The 14,178-nt window shown below is 33.1% G+C and overlaps 1 long non-coding RNA gene across 2 annotated transcripts in view; it reads right to left on the reverse strand.

Annotated features, from left to right (window-relative positions):
- The window catches only part of LOC141580843 (uncharacterized), a 43,629-nt gene that overhangs the window by 23,332 nt on the left and 6,119 nt on the right, over positions 1 to 14,178 (reverse strand). The gene's annotated exons all lie outside the window — the stretch shown is intronic.

A 14,178-nucleotide genomic window follows, 5' to 3' on the forward strand; every position in this document is an offset into this window, starting at 1 on the left:
TGCAGGTTCTTATACAATGGCATCTTGAAAGATGTCATGCAGCATCTTCCTTGAGATACATGGTCCTAAGAAGTGGAGTAAAATATTTCAACTGTATCCACAGTTAGAGACGATTGCATTGAGTCACAATTGGTCAACAGAATAGAAAAACTGAGTAAACTATTCTGGAAAAAGATAAAATGTATGTCTAATTGTTTGTCATTTTTAGCTCTTCTACCTCAACTTCATTCTAGGAGACCTTAAGGCAAAGAACTTTGCCTTTGTCTCATATATAACTATCCGTTTCTGCTTTGATATCTGCTTAGGCTACATTGGTCTCCGCCTTAGTATAATTTTGCTTCTTTTGAAACAAGATTTTGTACAGTTTGTTCTTGCTGCTTGTGATTGTATTAGGCAAAATGTTGACATGATATGTTGTTCCTTAGATAGTAAACAGTCTGTAAAAATAATTAGTTACAGATAAATAATGTGTATAGCAAAGGATGTCGTTTTAGCTAAAGTAAACACATGGAAATTAGTAGATTCTAAACAATAAGTTTCTTTAGGCATAAATTAAAATCATGTTTTGAAATATATATACCTACTATGTACCCACAAAAATAAAAGACAAAATAATAATAAAATAAAATAATTTTTTGTTTTCCAATCATAACTTCTTACAAACAATTCTTAGGCTCTGAAAACTACCTTCTCTTAATTTTTTTTTTGAAAATTTTAATGAAAGCAGATAAAATTGTTCTTTGTCTCACCAAATGTTACAAACTTGTATAGATAAAAATATGGGGTCACCACATTATTTGGCTAGTTAATAAATACAAAAAATGTACACAATAGAATATGAAGATTGTATTTTTTTTTCAATTTCAAGAAATTTAATCTGATCCAGACAAAATAAATATAAAGATTTGCAAGGTCTGTTTAGTTCTTCATTTTGAAGTGCTAAATACTTTTATATTTTGGTTCTAATTATTGTCCATAACTCATGTTGTCTGTTTCATTGTTTTCAGGGGTAACTCTGAATTCTTTTCAAAGATGAAGAATTATGAACAGATTATATAAAATGTTGTACAGTTAAGAGTAATAATGATTTTAATAGCCATTAACTAGTAAATTCATTCTATTTATAATTATTTATAATAGTGAAATAGAAAGTGACTTTATGTTAATGGATCAATCAGAGAAAAAGGAAAGTTTTTTTTTTTTTTTCTGCTACCCAGTGGCATGATGATAGCTCACTGCAGCCTTGAACTCCTGGGCTCAAGGGATCTTCCTGCCTCTGCCCCCCAAGTAGGTGGGATTACAGGTGCATGCCACCACACCCAACTAATTTTTAATTTTTTTTTTGTAGAGATAGGGTCTCTGTCTGTTGCCCAGGCTGGTCTCCAGCTCCTATCCTCAAGCGGTCCTTCCACCTCAGCCTCCCAAAGTGCTGGGATTACAGGCAAGAGCAATTGCACCTGGCCAGAAAGCCTTCATGTTTTTGGGAGAGTAGGTATGTGGAAATTTAATAGAGGATAAAACCTGTTAAATATATCATCTAAATGGCTTGACCACAGATATTTTTTTTCACATTTCTTCTGAGAAGACAAGATTTTTTGGACATGGATGAACCTGGAAACCATCATTCTCAGCAAACTGACACAAGAGCAGAAAATCAAACACCACATGTTCTCACTCATAGGCAGGTGTTGAACAATGAGAACACATGGACACAGGGAGAGGAGCACTACACACTGGGGTCCATTGGGGGAAATGGGGGGGGGGTGGGGAGGTGGGAAGAGATAGCATGGGGAGAAATGACAGATACAGGTGAGGGGACGGAAGGCAGCAAACCACACTGCCAAGTGTGTACCTATGCAACAATCTTGCATGTTCATCACATGTACCCCAAAACCTAAAATGCAATAAAAAAAAAAGAAAAAAATTAAAAAAAAGATTTTTTAAATTATAATATTTTCTACATCCAAATGGTTCGGCACTGACAATTATCCCAACGTCACCTCCATATTAACATGGTAAAATACCACAAGGAGCAACTCACTGATACTACCTAATGATCTGATTCTCTATGAGCTAAAAAAATAAAATAAAATAAAATAAAATAAAAAGTGTATTTGCACAAACAAGGTGATGTCAGGATTTATTAATAAAAGTATGAAGCACCTGAATCAACTAACATGTACCTGGTTGATACTGACATACCACATTAGTTCCCAGTCTTCTGTTGTTTTTGGTAAAACCATCTTATATTTTTACCATACATTATAGTTTGCAGAAAGATTTCACGTAAATTATCGCATTGGATTCTAAAGAGAATACAATGAGATGGGTAGGGCAAATTTTTGTCAATGTATACTAATAAGAAACACAGACTTCTAGAATGTGGCCATAACATATCATAAATATAATACTGATTCATATCTCCCCTCAAATTAGGAGCAGGGCAGGGATGAGAAGTTAACTGAGCTGAGCATCTCAGCAACAGAAAGTCACAGCTGAGCGGCAAGAGATGATTCCACCGAGAAAAGAAATCACCTTGGACAGAGATCTTCATCTCAACACCAAAAGACCTTTTGAGTTTTTCCAGCAGAAGAGTCCCCAGTTCTAGGAAGCCAAGAACAGGGCAAACTCTTTGTGTATCAGCTTCCAAACTGCTTGATTTTGGATCCCTTCTCACATAGTCTGAAGGGAAAGAAAGAGTACTTATTTCATTAGATTATACAGAACGTCGGAAATCAGGTGGGATGGGAGTGGTGTAATCTTTTGAAAGTCTTTTGAATTCCTTCATCACTGAACTAGTTCTAGTTAAAACTAAAATTCTGAGCAAAGAGACTAAACAAAAGAAAACAATATCACAGATACTGCACAAGAAGGAATAGTTCATGAATCTGAAGAGCTCTTTAATCCTAACCATAGTCAAGAAATAGTTGAAGGGACTTGCCTAAATCAATTTCACTTCAGAATTAAGTCAATGTCTGGGTCACTAACCAACATAAATAGCAGAAAAAAAAATATGAGTTAAATAATGAAGTGACAGGAGTGAAGGAAGGTGAAAGGAAAGAAGACACTAAAATGAAAAACAGAAAACATGAGCAAAGGACAAAGGAAAAGTAAAATAAGTTGAATCTTTCTCATTTTTTCCACTTTGCTAAAACATCCAGAACAAAGACTGTAACCATACTTATTGAATAAACGTTGAACATGCAGGAGTTAGTTACACAACAACGTAAGACCAGTTAGAAGTTTGTTTCCAAGGTCAATGATACATTTTTCTTATTGTAAATCTTACATTCAGAAACCTAACTAAGAGGTATGAGAACTGACCCTGGCAAAAAGACAAACATTTTAAAAATCAAAAATATACCTAATTCTCTAAATAAAAATGTTTTTATCAACACATTTTAATTATAATATCTCTAAAATCAGAATAATACATTTAAGTCATAATATGGTAAGATGGAAAAATGTGCTTTTCAGGTAATGTAAATCACAGGCATTTCTGCATTCACAAATATAAATATATTCTACTTGCTAAATAGATTTTGGTTTCAATTTTATTGACATATGTTTAATAAACCCAAAGTTCTAAGCATGTTCTTTTAGTAAAATGTCAATTTGCACATATATTCAATTTGCTTCCAGTCTTTTTTCCCATATGTTTATTGACTTTTAGCTTAGTCCCTGAGGTTCTTACAAGTTATTTTCTCCTCCTTTAAGATGGGGACTGGTTTAACTCAAGTTATGCACCTAAAAACTTAGTTGCAAGTAAAAAATAGAACAATAAAAATGCAACCTGGAGTTATCTCAGTTATGTGCTCTGCACCAAATAAGACAGTTTGTTAGGTAAATCAATTAATAGTGTTTTATTTCAGAAAAGTCTCAATCTGATGTTTTTGCACTTCATTATAGATTTTAATAATTTTTTTGCCGAAAGAAATTGAAATTTATCAGCGTATGTAGTGATATCCACCAGAGGAAAATATATTAAGGGAACTTCTCTTTGTCTAACAACATCCTCCAGTGAACACCACTATTCCATTTTTGTCACATGTGGTGGTAAAGAAAGGGAAGAGAAAAATCTTTAGAGATGTTGTGACAAAACACACAATTATGAAGTCAAAACGCTTGGTGGAGAGATCCTATTTTCTCTAGAAAAAAAAAGTATCTTTCAATTTACCTCTGCCTCAAACAATTGGTCATATTCTGACATTACTTTAATCACCTGTCCTAAATCACACAGTTTGTAGTACTGCTAGAGAAAGAATCTGAAACTTGTGATGCTCACCTCATTCAAGACTCTATCTTTTTTAACAAGGAAAGTTGGAAAATGGTTTTGAGTTAAAACAGGGTTCATAAACATCAACTAGGGGTTCAAGAAGGCTGTCTGAATCCTCAAATTGTTTACATGCAACTATGCATCGTCCCAGTTGCCTAGATAACTCTGAAACCTGTGATTTGACATTTTTGGTTACTGGCTAGCATCTATTCTGATTTGTTGCTAAATCTATTTTAATTGGTCTATTTATATTTAACAGCTTTACTTATTTATTTTAGAAACAAGGTCTCACTCTGTCACCCAGACTGGAGTGCAGTGACAAACGTGGCTCATTGTGACCTTTGACTCCTGGGATCAAGTGATCTTCCCATCTTAGCATCTTAAGTAGTTAGGGCTACAGGCATGTGTCACCATGCTTGGCTATTTTTTTTTTTTTTTTTTTTTTTTTTTTGTAAAGATGGGTTCTTGCTATGTTGCCCAGGCTGGTCCCAAACCCTTGCACTTAAGCAATTCTCTCACCTTGGCTTCCCAAAGTTCTGAGATTATGGATGTGAGCCACCATGCTGGGCCTTAAGAGCTTTATTGACCTAAAATTGATATGTAATAAACTGCTCATATTTAACTATATAATTTAAATGTATCTCTATATATTCACTTGTGAAGCCATTACCACAATCAAGATAATGAATATGTCCATCACCACCCCCATGCCTCTTTGTAATTTCCTCATGTCTCTTTGTAATTCCTGCCTCCTGTCCTGCCCCCAAAGATAAACTATGCAAAACTTAGATGTTACTTTTTTAAACAAAAATTAATTACAGTCATATTTATAACTAAGCTAAGAGTAAAAGATATATGACGTGTTTTTGTCCCTATATGTTAGTTTGAATCTCCTAGAATGTTAAATAAATGATTTGTACTCATTTTTGTCTAGCATCTTTCCCTCAGAATAATTACGTTGATTCTTCCATGCTGTGAAATGTATGAGTGGTTTATTCCTTTGTATTGCTGGGTAATATTCCATTGTTGGACTATACCATGATTTGTTTATCTGTTCACTTGATGATGGACTGTTGTCTAAATTTTTAGGGTTATTAGAACTGTGCAGTGTTGAGCTTTAGATGAGTGTACAACTATTACTGCATTTTGCCTATTTTTCTAAGCCTAGTTAGCAGTTCATCATAATGTAATTCTTCAAAGGACTATTTCTATTTCACAAAATGTCAACATCTTAGGGTTTGCAAGCTGTTGTACTTTTTTTTCCCCTTTAATTTAGGCTGGGTCTATATATTAAAACAATTGGTCAGCTTAGTCAGTTGTATTTGAGAGATCTCAAATACTGTTGTATTTGAGAGATCTGAATCGCCAAATTAGAAAAAAGGATTGCAAGTTTATCTGAGATCCTTGAGAATGAAGATAGTTTTCCACTGAATTTCATTGATTCTTTCCTTACTTAATCTTTTGTTTCTATTTGTTTGAGGAAACTATGCAAAACTTAGATGTTACTTTTTTAAACAAAAATTAATTACGGTCATATTTATAACTAAGCTAAGAGTAAAAGATATATTTAGTTAGGGGGAAGACTCATTTTTATTTTCTAATTTCAAGAGATATTTTTAAAACTAAGAATTTTTTTTTTTTTGAATTGGAAAAATCTATTGATGTTATTCTTTTAACTGAAGGGTGTAAGACCAAGATGGGACAGATTTCTAATTTTACTGATTGGCACTATAGGAAAATGCTCATATTTCACAGGTATACCATTATTAATGCCCAATCCCGTAGTCCTTTTTCATGCAGAACTCCTACTGGAAGTATCATATGAGAAAGAAATGCAGGATGAGCCCCCATTATTGTAACTCACAAGACTAATTATGACTTTGAATTTTTCTGGATAAGCTAATTCTTTTTGAACTCTGGGATCAGCAAGCACGAAAGTTGTCCCATAAAGACTTCACTGCATTTAACATTATGTATGTTTACAAATAAATTCAGAGACATTAAACAATACTTCAGCTCTCCATTTTCTTTGTAGTTTGTTTTTAAAATTATAAAAAATTTAAACAAGACAATGCCACAGGTGTAGTTTTACTTTAAAAATTAATGATAAGGCACACATCAGTCATTTATGTTTTGGCCTTGACTCATCTGTTTTAAATAGTCTTTATTTTTATCAGCATCACTAAGGAGTAAGACTAAGGCGGGACATGGAAAAGCAAGGATTAAAGAGAACTTGAAAGAGAAAAGAACGATAGACAAATAGGAGTTGGAAGGAAAAGACAAAGAGAACAACTTGTAGATAAAAGAAAATTGGCAGGAGGGGCTTTACTTAATTTTCATTTTTATTTGTGGAGAGCTTTGTGAATGACATAAAATGATTAGATACTCTTGAATGATTTAAAAATCTGTGTTTGATTTTCTGGCTTGACAAATCTCGCAGTCACTGATTCCAGAGTTTTCTATGATGTCACTATCAACAAATCCCTCCAACAGCCTTTTTTATTCAGTTTCCCATTATACATCTATACGAGAGGGAGTCTCTTTGTGTACTAAATAATTTCTATGTTGTGGAGTTTCTTGTCTTCAGATACCTCCAGTTTTATGCTTTAGTCAGAAAACTCAAATAGCATTCAAAAAGGAAAACGCAAAGCAGTATAGACTTTTGTGCCATTTACAAAGAATTAGAGCTGTGTGCCCCTACCAATATAGCAATATATTATATAGGTCAATACTCCTTTTCACATGCCTCTAACGCAGATACATTTTATGAGGTAGAACTGCAAACACTGAATCACTCTAGTAGAGGTGCACAAAACAAGTAATTATAGTTAGTTGCAGAAAAATAATTATGCAGTTGTGTGATGAAAACCAGTTTTGAACTGGGAGGGGAAATTCCCCCAAAAAAGCATTTGGAAAAGCTAAATGTTATGCTCTGGGAAACTTCCAAATGCAGCTGTATCACCAAAGAGAGGTACCATATTTTTTTTTCTTAATAGCACATTGTACAATGGCACATTGAGCGTAATACAGTATGCTCATGTATAAGGCACATATAATTACTGCTATTTTCTGTTGACTTTTCTGTCTAAGTGACCATTTTCTCTATTACCAATTCATCTAATATTTTAGAAAGAATACCCTTTATTGTCACTTAATGCTTACCAGGTAGTCCTTGATTATGATTAAATAGACACCAAGGATCACTAACCGTTCTTATTTGGTGTCAGCTATTACTATCATAAATGTTACTGCATATTCCAAGTGTTCAAGATATATAAAATAGCATTTAATATAGAGGAAAAAGCAAACAGGGCTTTATTTATAATGCAGCATATTTTTCTATACATTAGAGAGGACATCAGTGAAATGTGTACATTTCCACAGAAGGTATTTATCTCAAACATCTACAGTGTTCATTCTGCTCTTATATACACCTAACCCTCATTGAAGCCAAGAGGATTTTGCTTCCTTACTGTTAAGCATGGCTGTTCTGGGCCTTTTAACTAAATCCACTACCATGAATGAAGTTAGAGCAGAAACAGCAAGTACAGCCACATTTAGGCTTATATCAGCATTTTCGTTTAACACATTTTAAAACTACATTTAAGGAATGTGGAGGTTATGACATGAGATGACAAAACCCAAGCGTGTGAGCTGGATGAGGCTATCTTTAGCCAGGCTTCCTGGGCCAACGGGAATGAAGTATATGGTCTAAAGAAAGAGGTTCAGCTTTGCCTCTGAATTTTCAGGAGTGTGGAGGCTCTTTTTAAAGTCTTAATATTAAGCATATCTTATCTGTATACCATAATGGCATCTGTGGCCAGCAAACAGGCCCGTGAAGCTCGAGGAAGTTTCCATCCTAATCCTTTCAATTGCTTCTTGCTACTTCCTGCTCCCTACAGCCATATACTGGACTCCATACAACTACAAAATGAAAAGAGCAAACAAATAAGACTACCTTTGGGGCAATTTCCATGGTTGTTTCAAGTGAAATGCAACTTTTCTGCGTTTAGTACTTGGAGTTACTAAACTCTAAAACTGATTTAGTAATTTGGGGCTAGAAAAGAATTGGTCAAGATAGAACTTTTAAAAACCCATTTTATTCTACGATGATCAGTGTTTAAGAAAACAACAAATCTATCTATATTGCACATACCTGTATACATATATCTATTTACTTTTGTGAAATATAGAATCCTTGGTGCATAAACAAAAGACTCTGTATTCATTTTTGCTTAGTTCTTATCATTAATATCTTTGGGACATTTATTCATTGTAAATCTACCTTTATTTCCTCATTTTCTAATCAGTTGTAGAGCTTGATAATAAATATATATGTTAGTGAGATGTATTACATTGCCATTAATAACAAATTATTATATACCATATTCTAAATGTTTTAGCAGACTAACATTTTCTCTTAGCAATTTTAATGATGTAATATAACCAAACATAAATTATGAAATTGTATCTATTGAGGTTTTTGATGAAAAAATATTATAAAATCTGTTGCTATTTTGCAAGCTATTTTATTTTTTAAAAGGTAATGTTTTATTTTAAAACTTGGAAAAATAGATATTTGTTGCTAACTTCATACATTTATTTTGTCTTACAGCATAGTTGTGATTATTCTGGTTATTTAATATTAATAATTATTATCTTTAAAAAGTCAATCTACTCATTTGGGGGACTGGGTTTTTAAATATAATATTAAGATTAGTGTGATTAAGTACTTTGAATCTTAAATATTCATTTAACCACTTCTAAAAAAAATCTAAGTTGAATGCTTTTAAAAGGTCTTCAGAAACCATTGTCAGTTTTATTTTGTGAAATCTGCTTCAAAAATTAGTCTACCACTGTGAAAGAAATGCTTTTAATAGAGAGATGAAAAAAAGTGGGGAGGAGGGATTCAGGAAGAGAAAAATGTCAAGTGAATCAATATGATTAATTAAATTAAATGTGGATTCATAAAGCTCATATTCACAGATTTACACAATATATTCACAGTGACATTTAAGACATGTTTGGAAATCCCTAAATAAAGTCCCATGTACATGAAGACATTTTTCATATTTAAAAAATAAAAAAAGTATCTGTAATAAAATCATATATCTTTACTGCTAAACTACTCTGTATGTTAATAGTTCTTGACAGAAAAACAGGAACAATTTTAAGATGTAAAACTTTTAAAGGAAAATATATCTAGTTTTGCTACTTTCTGGGAGGTTTGTCCTTAAGCCTATCGATAATCTTGACTACAAATATAACATAAGTACTTTTTCTTGTTTTTAATTCATATCAAGGTCGTTTTGGTGTTAAGCCATTAAGTTTACAGCTCTTTCTGCTATTCTTCTACCGGGTCACTAAATTGTTAAAACTTAGTGGGTCAAATATTTATAAGAATAAATGTTAATTTTTACAAGTTGTAAAATATGATGTAGAGGAACTGGTTCTTAAGTTTCTGAAATATATTGCTTTTAAAAAAAAAAAAAACTCAGGTGACACAAAGACAAAAATGATACCTTAAACCTACTTGTAGAATTAATATCTCTGAATGATAAAAATGACAACAAGGTCTTTTAACACAACAGAACACCTAAAATAAGAGATTTGGAGAGAATATTCAGGTTCTGACAGTACTTACTGGTGTGACTTTTACGTAAGTCAATTTAACTTAAGAAAATTAATAGTCTTTAGGTATTAATTCTGAGTTGTTTATGATTACTCTGTCACAAAAGTCTATTAATGTTAGTGGGTTTCTCCTCCAATCCTGTGTATTTCCTATTAGTATGAAGCCTTTTATTCCTGCTTTCATGAAGAGTATATAATATTGCTTTCACAACAATTCAGTCATAGCTCAAGCTGTTTTAACAAATGACAATTTTTCCCTGTAAAAAAGGTTCCAAGATAAAGATTTTACATCACAGAGAAAATGGAGGAAAATTGAGAGAATACTTTATTTCCTTTAGTGGCTTGCTATTGATGATGAAAAACAAGGAAACAAATGTAATTGGTAAAACAAACCCCAAAGGAATTTTCAAGTATCTCAAATAGGGGAATATTTTTAGTTGTAAATAGCTCAATTTTATTTCTAGAACCTAAAATATGTATCCCTGCCCCCCTATCCCAATCTTGCTTCCAATTTCAATACTTCAGCCTTATCAAGTAAACAAGCTATTGTTAGAATAGAAAATCCAGCTAAGGTTTGAGGGCTGCTGCCACGTCCCTCTCTTCCTAGCACAATTCGGTGCCAATAGCTTTTGGAAAAGGGAAGAAAGAAAGGTCTGCCACTGTGGTGTGTGGAAGTAAAGGGGCAGAGGGGCATCACTTCAATCTCTTGGCTCTGGTTCTTTCTCACTCTCGCATCTCCAGAGAAAAGAGATGCTCTTCATTCACAAAACAAAACAAGAAAATCTCTATAATTATTTTTGGCTCAGCTCCATTGAAATTCATTCTCCTGGAAGCGTCTCTGTTTTAGATTAAAACAATGCTTAGAATATTCATTCTCTGCTCCCCTTTTCTTTCTTTCTCCCTCACTACCCCTGCGTGCCACCCACCCCCAACCCACCCACCCACCACCATTTTCCTCTTGCTTTCTCTATTTCTCAGTCTTGGTTTCTTTTGCTGTCTGCCCCTGCCTTTGGTTATATTTTTTTTCCCAGTCGTACCAAAGTTAGGCCTCAGACATTGCTAATACCAATGCCTACAAGTGCCTACTCAAGGTCTCCATGCTTAATGTCAGTTGTTCAATCTCATCCTCTCTTTTAGACAGGGAATTTCCCCAATCCTGTGTCACTGTTCATATTTTATGATTGTTGATTTGCTGATATAATGTTTGAAACCAAAAAATAGATCGCTTCTTGTCTTATCCTGTTCAATAAAATTGAGAATACAACTCAATTTCTCTTTTCTACAGACCTCTCTTTAATACTCAGTTCTCAAAAAATGAATAAAATCTTCATTATCCATGGTAGATGGTAGTTATTAAATTTTAGCAGTAAAGCATTGAAAATTATTATTTAAAAAATCTGAATTCCACCATTTAGTAGACAAAATTTGATGCATGAGAGAAGAATGTAACTGCAAACATTTTTTATCACATTTAACTTTGATTTTTTTTTTTTATGGTAAAACTGTTGCCTCCTCTCTTTGCTAAGGGAAAACAATTTCAGCAAAGGAAAAGTAGAATTCCTTTTCCAAACAAAGTTTGTGTGTACATATTAACAAAAGTTATTTGTGCTATGAAATGTGGAATCCTCTTTCCTGAAACAGTGGATTCACTTTTGATCCTACTACAAGACAATAATTTTATTTATAATGACTTACATCCTGTGGGACTCCAATTTCTCATACCTTTCAATTTTTGGTGACTGTAGACAAAAGTTGCCGATAACCTTTTACAGAAAGAGGCGGATCTGATACCTACATTCATTAGCATTAATGCATTATTCTATTTCTCACTTTCTAATTGGAATAATGAATTTGAGTTCGTTTCAAATTCTTGGTTGTTAGCAAAGGCATCCAACCTTAGTACCCATCGCTGGAGTGCACATCCTATTTAGGGGTGCATTTCTGCTCCTTTGAACAATGAATGTTTTATGTGGATACTGCATTCATATATAAGTAAGCCCTACCCTTCCTGCACCATCTTGACAAACAAAACAAAATCCTGACAGTTGCCCAGATCTGAAATGTCTCTAGGATTTCCTATATGCTCATCAACACAAAGGCAATTGTGTAAGCATGTATTTAAAAGAGTTTGAAAATCTATTTCTAAGACTTCACAAGAACTGATTACTGAACTCCATTTTGTTTACCAAATAAAGACGGGGAAAGAAAAAAAAAGGAAAACCACACACACTGCCATTAATTACATTGTAAACATTAAATAAATATTCTTTCTTTCTATCCTTTGCCCTTTTCAAAAGGAAAGGTGGTAATTTACATGTACTATGCCTCTTTCCTCTCATTGTTTTAATTCTTTTCTTTTCTTTTTTTTTTTTTTAACTTATATAGAAAAGAGGTGGACATGGTTAAGAAGATAGAAATGTTTACCTAGTTCATTTGTACATTTTTTTTTTCATATAAAGAAAGAGCCTAGGCACCTTCTACTTTGTCTTATGACCTTTGTTAAGCCACTAATCTGGAAGCTGCATTTTAATTACAAAATATTGTAAAGGGAATATAGTAGGAATATACAACCTTTGATTCTCAGCCAAATGAAAGGAAGTTTAATAGCAATGTATGGTTGCAGGAATGGTTATGCTTGGGATCCATATGCATGTTCAACTCACACATTCAGGCAGTGCAATAAAGCAGGGAAAAAACAGCTGATACACAAAAGGGGCCGTCTAGACAGTACCCCATCAGTCTGGCTAAATTTGGTGCTGGCATTCCCAACGGGATTGTAATATAATTGTTCTGGTGTCTGCGTTCATTCTCCCTGTCAAACACCATTCCAAATATACATCCTTCTCCCCCCAACCCTTCTTGTTCCACAAATATAAGCCCAAACTGTGCCATGTTGGAGAGGGTGTTAGATGGCTCAAGCCAAATAAAATGTTATAATTTAGCAAAATCACATTGTTTAATCCCTTAAAAAAAAAAAAAAAAAACCCTGTTACATCTTAACTCTAAATAAAATTAACTTCAGTCAAATTTTAATCATTTAAATTAAGAACATGGAAAATATTTCAATGCAAATACAAATAATCTGAAAATACTGAGCTCCTTAGATGAAAGCAAATAGTCCTTTTTACTCTTTTGTATTTATTAACCTCTGTCAGAAAATTTAAGGGAAATCAGAGATGTGAAAGTGTAATGATCGACATGGATCATAAATTCTAATGAGGAAAAAGTCTAATGAAAAAAATGTTAAGGAAAAAGATTGAAAAAATGCAAATTGTATATTTTTTCCTTCTTGGGTTTAAAGCCATATTTTTTTCTTCCTGTAAACACCTTCTGAAAATTAAATTTGTGATATTTATATATGAACAATTTCATATTATTGGACTTTTAAAAAAGAAATCAGCCATAGTTACTCACCAATTTATAATAACTATTAATATTTTAAAAATATTTTGGTTTAAAACACTAAGAAAATGAAAATCACCACTTACAAAATAGAATAAACCACATCATTAAAATGAATAATACACAGATTATTGGCAAAAACATTTATAATCTAAAAACTTCCACAACGTTGAAATTAAAACTGTCAGATTCCTTTTTTTTTTTTTTTTTTTTTAGAGGAAAATGCGGACTTTAGGATTACCATATAATATAACCACCAGATACATTTACTTTATTTTCTGTTTTAACATGTCACCTTTAGGCATTGTTTAGATATTCAAATTGAGGAGTAAACCTATTTTTTTAATTTTTTTTAATTCCAAGAAAAATTATTTTGGGAAAGAAGCTGGGCTGTTTTGTGTTATTTTATTAAGTATAAGTCTATATTTGTACTTCTAATTTTGGAGGTTTAATAATTCTTTCCTTGATGCTGTAAATAGAAATTGGTCTCTCCAACCTGCCAGTAGTTTTGAGATTCTAGACTAGGAACCCAAGTGAGAGACGAAATCTCCCAACCCCCATCAGGGACAACTATAACTAGAGAAAAATCAAAGAAAATACTTCAGGCACTACATTCTGCCTTTATCCAACTTCAGGAGGCTGAGAGACAAACACACCAATCCAAACGGGGCACAAGCGAGAAATGGCTGTTCCAGAAAGAAGGAAGACATAGAGTCTCAACTCGCACAAAGACAGAGCACCAATTACACAGAAAACCACCACCAAAGCAACCCAGAAGCACTCATATATGCTTTAGAGATGCCTTAAAACCCTCACACGGAAAAGAAAGAGAAAATAAGTTTAAGAGATTGTATCCTTCCATTTTTAAT

Source organism: Saimiri boliviensis, chromosome 1, assembly GCF_048565385.1.
Source record: "Saimiri boliviensis isolate mSaiBol1 chromosome 1, mSaiBol1.pri, whole genome shotgun sequence".
Taxonomy (NCBI): Eukaryota; Metazoa; Chordata; class Mammalia; order Primates; family Cebidae; genus Saimiri; species Saimiri boliviensis.